This window comes from Chiloscyllium plagiosum, unplaced genomic scaffold, assembly GCF_037043375.1.
Source record: "Chiloscyllium plagiosum isolate Xiang-an unplaced genomic scaffold, Cpla_swu_hap1 HiC_scaffold_12, whole genome shotgun sequence".
NCBI classification, from domain to species: Eukaryota; Metazoa; Chordata; class Chondrichthyes; order Orectolobiformes; family Hemiscylliidae; genus Chiloscyllium; species Chiloscyllium plagiosum.
Genome location: NW_028270150.1, coordinates 51,144,940 through 51,157,252, shown reverse-complemented (window position 1 = coordinate 51,157,252; position 12,313 = coordinate 51,144,940). Strand labels below are relative to the sequence as shown.

General features: G+C 40.7%; 1 long non-coding RNA gene across 24 annotated transcripts in view; it reads right to left on the bottom strand.

Annotated features, from left to right (window-relative positions):
- The window catches only part of LOC148148538 (uncharacterized), a 418,607-nt gene that overhangs the window by 81,998 nt on the left and 324,296 nt on the right, over positions 1–12,313 (bottom strand). The gene's annotated exons all lie outside the window — the stretch shown is intronic.

Below are 12,313 nucleotides of genomic sequence, written 5' to 3'. Positions count from 1 at the left end.
ATCATTTGTGTTGAGCCTGTTTAGGCTAATGTTTCAGTGACATGATGCATGCAAATATTTACCAAGATGAGTACCTTTGTTGTGGGGTTAAAGTTGGGGAGAGATGATGACCTCGTCATATTATTGTAGACTATCAATCCAGAGAACCAGGTAATTTCTGGGGACCTGGGTTCATATTCCATCATTACAGATGATGGAATTTGAATTCAATTTTTAAAAATCTAGAATTAATAGATTAATGATGACCATAAAACCATTGTTGAAAAAAAACCAATCTGGTTTACTAACGTCTTTTAGGGAAGAAAAGATTAAATTCCCTACAGTGTGGAAACAGGCCCTTTGGTCCAACCAGTCCACACCAACCCTCCAAAGAGTAACCCACCCAGACCCATTTCCCTTTGACTAAGGCACCTAACACTACGGGCAATTTAGCATGGCCAATTCACCTGACCTGCACATACTTGGACTGTGGGAGGAAACCGGAGCACCCGGAGGAAACCACGCAGACACTGGGAGAATGTGCAGTATGAGGCTGGAATTGAACATGGGACCCTGCTGCCCCAAATATGATATCTAATCTACAGACCCATACCAAGGTGATTGATTCTTAACTAATCTTAGCAAGACATTTAGGAATGGGAAATAAATTCTGGCCCAGCAACTGATACCCACATCCCATGAATGAATTTTTAAAAAATAAATTCTGAAGTAAAGATGGATGAAAATACAAGTATAGAGCATATTGTCAGTTTCAATCATGAGGGTTATTACATGGTCTGAAATGCTGAACAAGGAGGTAAATTTTCATATTTTTTTCCAAATTGACCAATGCGTATATCACTGAATTCCAGACCTTTCTCATATTGGTATAAATTCATTGAAATATTTAAATAAAATGCAACATTTAATAAATAAAGCTTTCTCTTAAACTATTCAAGTTATTGCTGAGTCGTATGCAACATTTGGTGGACCTGAGCACATTGCCCTCATCTCCTTCATGTGTGTGGTTAGAATCCTGCAAGCATTCCACACCTGACTGATGTCATCTGCAATGCAGCTGTGTATCTTGTGACCAACCGTAGCTTCTATTAATAAAACATCATTTGTTTCTAAGCGACAGTGTTGTACCTTGTTATATAAGCTGTTCATCTCTGAAGTTTCAAAACGTCCTTTTGAAAATAAAAGTGTTTCTTTTAAATTTATTGTACCAAGTTGATATTCTAACATGCATTGCTCCCCGGTAAAACAAATGTCAAAGGGACGGCGTCACTAGATTCCCAAATTGAGTCACAAATGATGTTTCAAACGGTGTCCCCATGATATGCTTGCTTCTGTAGTTTTGGCTGGAGCTTTGAAATTTATTTAAAGTTTAGCAAAACTTGAAACAGATATTGTTTCAGCATACTAGTGTCTTTACTGAGGTAAAAGAATCAGATTCTGCAAAGTCACCGTATATAGGCCAAAGAAGGTGAGAATTCGATTCTGTCACTTTTAGTATCATTTAACTGAAGTTACTGAGATATATTGGAACAAATGAAAAATGAATCATATTTGAACCAGGTCAGGGATAAAATCAAAGTATAAAAGTAAATATTGTAGACAGCATTGTTCTATATATGGAATATATGACCTTGAGCTAAATCACCTCAACTCATACCTTAATTATGTTTCTGTGCTGCCTCCTATTGCAACCTAGAAAGTGCTGAATCACTCTTTACAATGTTAATGTAAAAAAAAAGCAAATATCATGGTAGATGACAAAAACTCCTTTTTAATTGCAATAAAACATCAAAATTTAATATCCCAGAAACAAAAGGGATAAAACATACAAGAGCTTCTTAAAATTTGTTTCTCCCCTTTCTACAGCAGGTGTAACTCATGTTGGGGTATTGTTTTATACATGCTGTAATTTCTCTGGTGCCTCACTCAAGTGCCCATTTCCTACACATATGTTTATGTAGAGGAATCTTCTGTTCCCAGAGATGGCAAGATTGGAAATGGGAAGTGCACTGAATGGGTGGGGGAGGGTGGGATGGTGGTGATTTATTCAAACTGTACTTTCCACATGTCTCCACCTGACTTAAGTTATGGATAGAAAGGCCCATTGTCAATTTCCCTGCCCCATTGCCAGTTGAGACTCTTTACTGTCAACCTATGGACCCAGCGTGCTGCCATTAGGATTAACCCAAATACAAGCTGGCCAGTCAACGTGTGGTGTGCCAATCAGGTCAGCCGTGTGAGTAGTTTGTTCTCTTGGAGAAGTGTGAGTCCCTCAAGGAAGTCAATAATTCCTGATCAAGGGATTGGACACATGGAACTGGTTTTCCACTGATAACCTTCTGTATGCCTTTATTCTGAAATGAGTCCAACTGTGACCTGCTGCTTCCCACAAACCATTTGCCTTACTTTAGTGGGTTTTATGATCCTGGGTGTTATTTTAACAGCAACCATGGCCATCTCTGTGACATTGCTGAATGCACGAGCTGCTGGCCTCTATTGGCCAGCAGGTATCACTGGGCACAAACCCTGTTCTGGGAGTCTTAATTTCAATGTTTGAATAATGTTCGATTTAGTGAGCTCATCCTGCAAGACTCTGCACAGGTCTCTTGAGGACTCTCCAGCTGGCTGCCTAGACTCCCACTATCTTAACAAAATTCAGACCCGTATCTCTAATAATGTACATTGGCAGATGGTGTGATCATGGAGAGAGTTGCATCACAGTCTAATCTTGTTCCCACTCTCGTGATCAAATAAAGAAATCTCTGTTTGGCAAGGTGTGGCTAGAGGTATTTTCCAAAGATCTGTATTGGGTCTTTGGATTTTCTCCAGTTATATGAATGATTTGAATGAAGGAATCCAAAAACATACATTCAGATAACTTTTAGGTTTGGAGGAGAAAGTTGCAGGAATGAGATAAGAAGTCAAAGGAACCCATACAAATTACGTAAGTAAATAGACTTATAGCAGATAGAGTTCATTGTGGGGAAATGTGAGGTTAACCCATTTTGAATCTGAGAAAGAAAAATTGTAATATTCTCTTAATAGTGGGAGACTGGGAGCTGGAGAGGAGAAATATGTGAAGCTAACCTCGACAAGGTCTTTTCCTCAGAGTGGGGGAATCCAAAACTAGAGGACACAGGTTTAAGGTAAGAGGGGAAAGATTTAAAAGGGACTTAAGGTCAACTTTTTCATGCAGAAGTGGTACATGTATGGAATGAGCTGCCAGAGGAAGTGGTGGAGGCTGGCATAGTTACAACATTTAAAAAACACTTGAATGGGTACACAAATAGGAAAGATTTAGAGGGATATGGGCCAAATGCTGGCAAATGTGATGAAATTTATTTAGGATATCTGGTCAGCATGGATGAATTGGACCGAAGAATCTGTTTCCATGCTGCACACCACTATGACTCTATGTATAGAAATTATTAAAAAGCTTATGAAAGTTTTATGAATTATACAAAAACAATTAGAAGTTCGAATGGAATGACAGGCTGTATTTTAACAGTGTTGAAATACAAAGGTAATTCTGGATTTGTATCTTAAGACTTCCATTTGGAGAACTATGTTCAATTTCAGGCATCAAACCTCAGGAAAGATACATTTGCCTTGGAAGGTGAATGAGAATTAAACTAAAGCTTACAGGGATTAACCAGAATTATCTTGGAGCTTAAAGGGTTAAACTATGAGGATAAGTGGCATAAAGTTTACTTGTGGCTCTTTTGAGTTGATGCGTTGTCAGTGGGAGTTGGTTTGTTTAAATGACTAGAATGTGGTGCAAGGTGACCCCAATGGCATAGGCAATGGTTGTTCAGGGAGGCCTGGCTGCTCATTATGCCCTCTGCTTGATGTGGAGTGATGCCTTCAAATGATATAACTAATTCTCACTCTCTAATAGAGAGTGAAGTCTGTGGTTCCTTGTGGATTATAGCTAATTACACTTGGAATTATGATCAAATCAAGGTGCTGTGGTTCTGTTCGCCGAGCTGGAAGTTTTTGTTGCAAACGTTTCGTCCCCTGTCTAGGTGACATCCTCAGTGCTTGGGAGCCTCCTGTGAAGCGCTTCTGTGGTGTTTCCTCCGGCATTTATAGTGGCCTGTCCCTGCCGCTTCCAGTTGTCAGTTTTAGCTGTCCGCTGTAGTGGCCGGTATATTGGGTCCAGGTCTATGTGTTTGTTGATGGAGTTTGTGGATGAGTGCCATGCTTCTAGGAATTCCCTGGCTGTTCTTTGTTTCGCTTGCCCTATAATGGTAGTGTTGTCCCAGTCAAATTCATGTTGTTTGTCGTCTACGTGTGTGGCTACTAGGGATAGCTCGTTGTGTCGTTTCGTGGCTGGTTGATGTTCGTGGATGCGGATCATTAGCTGTCTTCCTGTTTGTCCTATATAGTGTTTTGTGCAGTCCTTGCATGGGATTTTGTACACTACATTAGTTTTGCTCATGCTGGGTATCGGGTCCTTCGTTCTGGTGAGTTGTTGTCTGAGTGGGGCTGTTGGTTTGTGTGCTGTTATAAGTCCTAGTGGTCGCAGTAGTCTGGCTATCATTTCAGAGATGTTCTTGATGTATGGTAGTGTGGCTAGTCCTTTGGGTTGCGGCATGTCCTCGTTTCGTTGTCTTTCCCTTAGGCATCTGTTGATGAAATTGCGAGGATATCCGTTTTTGGCGAATACCTTGTATAGGTGTTCCTCTTCCTCATTTTGCAGTTCTGGTGTGCTGCAGTGTGTTGTGGCCCTTTTGAATAGTGTCTTGATGCAACTTCGTTTGTGTGTATTGGGGTGGTTGTTTTCATAGTTCAGGACTTGGTCTGTGTGTGTGGCTTTCCTGTGTACCTTGGTGGTGAATTCTCCGTTTGGTGTTCTCTGTACCATCACGTCTAGGAATGGGAGTTGGTTGTCCTTTTCTTCCTCTCTCGTGAATCGGATTCCTGTGAGTGTGGAGTTGATGATCCGGTGTGTTTTCTCTATTTCCGTGTTTTTAATGATTACAAAGGTGTCATCAACGTATCTGACCCAGAGTTTGGGTTGAATTTGTGGTAAGACTGTTTGTTCTAACCTTTGCATTACTGCTTCTGCTATGAGTCCCGAGATGGGTGAGCCCATGGGTGTTCCGTTGATTTGTTCGTATATCTGGTTGTTGAATGTGAAGTGTGTTGTGAGGCACAAGTCCAGTAGTTTAAGTATCAAATCAAGGTGTTTAGAATGATAAAGGGATTTAATAGGATAGACACAGAGAAACAATTTCCTTTGAAGGAAGTTACCAGAAAAGGAGGGCATCATTTTAAACATGGAGCTAGGGTACTATTGTGAAATTGGAAAGTACTTTTTTGACATAAATTCAGTAAAATTAACCAGAAATTGAGGTGACAAACCATCACTAGCACAATTTCGTGATGACATTAATCTCTAGCACAATAAATTGGACAGTTTCAATATGAAAATGAGCTCTAAATGTCATACCGACACCCTTCATTCAACTCGCCAGTGCAGATTCATCTAATATCTAACCAACCATGTAATATGGATGATTCCTGAAGAAGGGCTCCTGCTCCTTGGATGCTGCCTGACCTGCTGCGCTTTTCCAGCAACACATTTTTCAGCGCAGATGTAATATGGATGCTCAAGGTTATAGGGTTTCAGCTATTGTTAGATCCGAGCCTGATGGCTGCAAGGAGGTTTAACCTTTTTAAACAGAATTTTATCTTGTTTTGATTTAGCTGTTACAGCAACTTTGTGATATTATTTTACTGTGTTACTTGGTCTCACAGGGTAATAGCAACACCATAGATTTTCTGTGGGAATCTACTTGCAGTTATGCTTGAAAAATGAACGGCCCACAGAACAATATAGGACAGGACAAGCCGCAGGTCAGTTCCTATCCTCTATTATCATACATTTACATCTACAGAGTGGTGCATGGATATTTCCAGGTGTCAGAAACAATGTTTATACAGACTGCACTTTATGACAGAATCTTTAACTGAACCGTACTGCATGTTGCAAAGTGACCATCTTGGGTGGAGTGGAGGGGCGCAATCCAGAGCCCTAAGGTAATTTCGAGGGAAATAGATTCAAATGCCCTCTGGAAGCAGGTACAATTTGCATTCAATAAAAGAAAATCTGGATATTAAAAAAAAGCTAGTCTAATAGTCTAGTCATTGTTGATTGTCATAAAAATCCATCTGTTCAACAAAGTCCTTTGAGGGTAGAAATCTGGCAATCCTACCCATTCTGGCCTATATATGTCTGGCCAGCAATGTTGTTGACACTGAACTGCCCTCTCGCTAATTAGGGATGCACAGTAAATGCTGGCCTGGCCGGCAATGCCCACTCCCATGAAACGATAAAGAAGGTAAATCCTGTAACAGGTGCATTGTTGAAGTTGATGTGACTTTGGCAGTAACTGGCAGTGCCATTAGCCCATTTCACAGCCAGCATTAGTCTTGTTTGCTCAGGTCTGTACTATCATATTCTGTTGGGTAAAAACAAGGACTGCAGATGCTGGAAACCAGATTCTAGATTAGAGTGGTGCTGGAAAAGCACAGCAGTTCAGGCAGCATCTGAAGAGCAGGAAAATCGACGTTTCAGGCAAAAGCCCTTTTGCCCGAGACGTCGATTTTCCTGCTCCTCGGATGCTGCCTGAACTGCTGTGCTTTTCCAGCACCACTCTAATCTATCATATTCTGTTTTACAATTTTACTGAGCATCAGGCTTGAAAAGAATAAAGTTGAGCAAGTACCTTTCACATGATGAAGCAATTATTGTGGTGCTTAGGCAGGCCTGGAGTTTCCTGGTGTGCACCAGTGGAAATGTAAGTATTCTGGTAATGAATTGCCTGCTGCAAAGCCATGTCTGTAAAGTTACCTCAATTATGGCAATCAAATCAAGGGCAGAGAAAGAGAAATCTATACTAGGTGTCAAGGTAATGTTACTGTCTGAACTGACTTCATTCTTTGTGGCAAACTGGGCAGACTCAAGAAGGGAAATACAATCTTAATTGTCTTAATTAGACATGCAGAACACTATCTACTGGTACAAATTATTAGACTTTACTTTACAACAAATAATAAACTGCTCGTGTCATTAGCCTGCTATAGTAATTTTAAATGGCATGGAAAATACTTGCAGAGAACTTTGTTTTACAATAAAGCAAAGAATGGTTTGATTCCCTGGCCCAAATAAAGAATAATTAAATTTGGTAAATTAGTTGCTCACTGATATGTATTCTAAAATAAAATTATTGAGATCGTTGATCAGATTATAGATTCACTACAATGTGAAAGCAGGCCATTCAGCACATCGAGTCCACACCAGCATTTTGAACAGCATTCCACTCAGGCCTACCCCCTCTACCCCTGCACTTCCCACGGCTAATCCACCGAGCCTGCACATCCCGGGTCACTATGGAAGATTTAGCACAACCAATCCGCCTACTCTGCGCATCTTTGGACTGTGGGAGGAAACCTGAGCACATAGAGTCATAGAGATGTACAGCATAGAAACAGACCCTTCGGTCCAACCCGGCCATGCCGACAAGATATCCTAACCCAATCTAGTCCCACCTGCCAGCACCCAGCCCATATCCCTCCAAACCCTTCCTATTCATATACCCATCCAAATGCCTCTTAAAAGTTGCAATTGTACCAGTCTCCACCACATCCTCTGGCAGCTCATTCCATACTGGAAATGTGTTGCTGGAAAAGCGCAGCAGGTCAGGCAGCATCCAGGGAACAGGAGAATCGACGTTTCGGGCATAAGCCCTTCTTCAGGAAGGGTTTATGCCCGAAACGTCGATTCTCCTGTTCCCTGGATGCTGCCTGACCTGCTGTGCTTTTCCAGCAACACATTTCCAGCTCTGATCTCCAGCATCTGCAGACCTCACTTTCTCCTCCAGCTCATTCCATACATGTACCACTCTCTGCGTGAAAAGGTTGCCCCTTAGGTCTCTTTTGTATCTTTCCCCTCTCACCCTAAACCTATGCCCTCTAGTTCTGGACTCCCCGACCCCATGGAAAAGACTTTGCCTATTTATCCTATCCATTCCCCTCATAATTTTGTAAACTTCTATAAGGTCACCCCTCAGCCTCTGACGCTCAGGGAAAACAACCCCAGCCTGTTCAGCCTTGCCTTGTAGCTCAGATCCTCCAACCCTGGCAACATCCTTGTAAATCTTTTCTGAATCCTTTCAAGTTTCACAACATCCTTTCGATAGGAAGGAGACCAGAATTGCACGCAATATTCCAACAATGGCCGAACCAATGTCCTGTACAGCCGCAACATGACCTCCCAACTCCTGTATTCAATACTCTGACCAATAAAGGAAAGCATACCAAATGCCTTCTTCACTATCCTATCTACCTGCGACTCCACTTTCAAGGAGCTATGAACCTGCACTCCAAGGTCTCTTTGTTCAGCAACACTCCCTAGGACTTTACCATTAAGTATTTAAGTCCTGCTAAGATTTGCTTTCCCAAAATGCAGCACCTCGCATTTATCTGAATTAAACTCCATCTGCCACTTCTCAGCCCATTGGTCCATCAGGTCCAGATCCTGTTATAATCTGAGGTAACCCTCTTCGCTGTCCACTACACCTCCACTACACCACATGGAGGAAACCCATGCAGACACGAGGAGAATGTACAAACTATACACAGGCAGTCACCTGAGGGTGAAATCAAACCCCGGTCCCTGGCACTGTGAGGCACCACTGAGCCACCGTGCCACCCCAATTGCAGCATGTGTCTATAATAATTGCTGACAACAAGATAATTCCCCACATTTTTGTTATCAGCTGGACTTATTATGGACCAGACCAAACCCCCACAAAACCTGTCTAGGAGATAGCTTAAACCCTAACTTTTTCTTATTTTAAAGGTAAGTGCCAGACGTTGTGTTCCGGATGCAATTTGATTGGTAAAACAAACAGGCCTGAAGCAAAACAAACTTTATCCATACACTGTGATTAAAAAGCAGACAAAATAAAAAGAAAAGAAAAGAATTGGCTTAACTGTAACTCTATCGAAATACTTAACAAAATAATTATTAATTGTTCCAATATGGTAATATCACCAAAGCACACCCTTGGCAAATGCAAAGTCAGTAAAATACATTGCTTCATATGCAATTCTAGCAATAGAAATAAAACCCCAGCTTTTAGCTGTAAAGAAAGAGGAAAACAAACTTCCACATCCAGCTTTAGGAACCCAGCAACTGCTGAAAGCTAACACTGATGAAAACTTGAAACATTAGCTAGATCTCTCTCTATGGATGCTGTGTGATCTGCTGTGATTTCCAGCATTTATTGTTTTCAGTACAGGTTTCAGAAACTGCAGTAATTTGCTTCTCCTCAAAATCCTGATTTTTGGAGAGCTTGACTCCAATCATTCAGGTTGCTTCTGTTGCTTCAATGTAAAAAAACCCTAAGGCCACAATCTGTTTACTTCATTGTTTTTGAGTAGACTGTTCATTACCTCTGTCTCAACCTTTATTCATGAGAAAAGGTCAAAATATGCCTTTTAAAGTCATAGCACCGTCACAGATTGTGGGGTCATGTACAACATAATTTGCGTCAAACCAAATGTTTTTTATTGTGACGGGATAAGCCTCGAGTGATGCCCACCTCTGTGATTTCTTGGCACCCTTTTAACAAAAAATTCAAGGCTGTCTCTCTAGAGACATAAGCCTGCAGGCGCAGTCACACTATAGCCCAGCTGGAATCAAGCCTGTCAGTGGCAGAGTAGAGCTATAAAAAAATCTTAAGCAAGGCATTTAGCTTCTCTAGCACACAAAACTGTGACAATGGCTATGAACTAGCATTTTCAAGAGCTGTAAATATTAGTTGGACAAAATATGACTACAAAAATGTTTGGTTGAGCATTCATTCATCGCATATAACAATCATGTTATTGTATAAAATATATGATCCTAATCTAACCAGGAAGTCAATGGACTTTGTTTTGCCAACATGATTTCAAAGATGGGAGGGAGCTGCTGTATCCTTCGGCATTTCACAAAAAGGTTCAAGGTTCAATTCCTATCAACAAAAAAACAGACTGCATTATTAAGTCAATTGTGTTAGAAACTGGTTCAAACTGCACCAGGTACTGTAATTCAATCTGCCACTCTTCCAGTGGACTCAAGATGGTAACAGAGTAAGATTATGGATAGAATAGACAGGGAGAAACTGTTCCCATTTGTAAAGAGATTAAAAACAAGAAGCTCAGAATTAAAATGATTTGTAAATGTGATGTGACAATAAAATGTTTTCAAACAATGAGTGGTTTAAGCTGTGAAATGCACTGCCTGAATATATGTTGGAGGCAGGGTCAATTGAGACATTCAAGAGGGCATTGACTAGTTACTTGAATAGGACCAATGTGCTAGGAATGGGAGAAAGTAAGCTAATGGCACTAGGTTTCGATGCTTGTTGGAAAAGTGATACAAACACAATAGGCTCCTTCAGTGCTGCACCATTCTGTCTTTCTGCAAAGACAGAATGGGTGGCACGGTGGCACTGTGGTTAGCACTGCTGCCTCACAGCGCCAGGGAATTGTTTGGGGAAATAAGGGGTAACATCTACCACCTCAAAACCATTGAACATGATCAGACTTATCGTCCCATTAAAAAAATTCCTCTTTACGATAATTAAAATATAAAAGGTTAGACATACCCAGATGTTCTGGAAGCATTTGTAATGGAGGGAAAAAAACATTTTGGGTCATCACTCTTAAATATTAACTCTCTGCACAATATTGACAGACCTGTTGGATATATCCAGCAGTTTCTGTTTGGATAGAAAGTTTCCAACATCTGCAGTGTTTTGCATTTTTCCTCAATGGCCCACCTGGAGCTGCACAATGCTGAATTAAAATGGAGAGAAGTAGGCATGGCTAATCTCTCTAACTGCTTTCTTTTTCTTTCACCCCAATCATGACCTGTACACTGATAGAATCTTTTCCTGTCCACTTGCAGCAAAGCCATCAGAATGCTGAAACTAATTCAAACACACACTGGACAGCAAATGGTGAACCCAAGAGGAAACCTCAGCAGACTAGTGCCATAAACAAATGATCAGACGGCATTTCCAACTGTCAAGGGAAGGAAAATCAAATCCATGCTCCCCAGGAAAACTGGCAAACCTTATTTGTTTGATTGCAAACATATTGTGCAATGACATAACCTGAAAGGCATCATCATTTGCTTGTGTGTGGTGTCATGGTAATGAAATGATGTACAGTACTTCCAGCTTTTTTGTTGTCGAAACAAAAAAAGGATTTGCCAAATACATTTCGTGGACAATGTGTCCTTTACCCACTTCAATGGCTTTACTTCCATTGCATATCATAAAGTTGCTTGTTTGCTTCCTCACTGTACCCCATCTCACATAGACCACCCGACTGTGAGGATGTGAGTAAATAAAAGTCCCTAACTGATAGACCACCCGTCTGTGAGGATGTGAGTAAATAAAAGTCCTAACTGAAGTTACATTTCACTCAGCTTGTAGGAGAAATATAGGAGGAGCCTTCAATGACTCGCTAACCTCTCTGTAGAAAGCAACATCCTCTGCTCAGCATTTGTTGAAGGTGGGGATTCTGATTTCACTCTTAAACACATAACACACATAGTAACTATTCCATGAGATAACAAACTATAGCTCCATTGTGACTCCATGTGAGAATTAGGTCAGGCAATTAGCTAGTATAACACGAGATAAGGAAGCAGGAAAGTCACTGAGCTCTGATGGCCATTCATCCTTGAATGCTCCAAGAGGTAGAGATGACATAACGGAGGTTCTGACACACAATTTTGTAAACAACTTTGGATTTAAGGTATGCACTGGAGAATTCAAGTATATCAATGCATCAACTCTCTTCAAAAAGAGAAAAAACAGATTATAGAAGAGCTAGCTAATTAATCTGAACTATCAACACCTTTTCTCCACCAGCACTCAACACCCACTATCTCCACACCCTTTCTCCCCAATACTATTGCATACATGTTGTTCCCTCTACACTTTACTTCAGCTCTGATGAAGAGTCATCTAGACTCGAAATGTTAGCTTGCTGTCTCTCCATGGATACCTGACCCACTGTCATCTCCAGTATTTGTTGTTTTCAGCCTAATATCAGTAATGGATAAACTTCTAGAGGGCATAAAAAGAAATCAAATAAATTCACACCAAGAAATACGTTAATTAATTAAGGATAGACAGAATGGATTTGTATAAAACTAGTCATAGTTGACAAATTATTTTCAGGAAATGATAAAGGGTTCAGATAAAGGAAATTCTATAGATCCTTCGGATCTGGATTTTCAAGA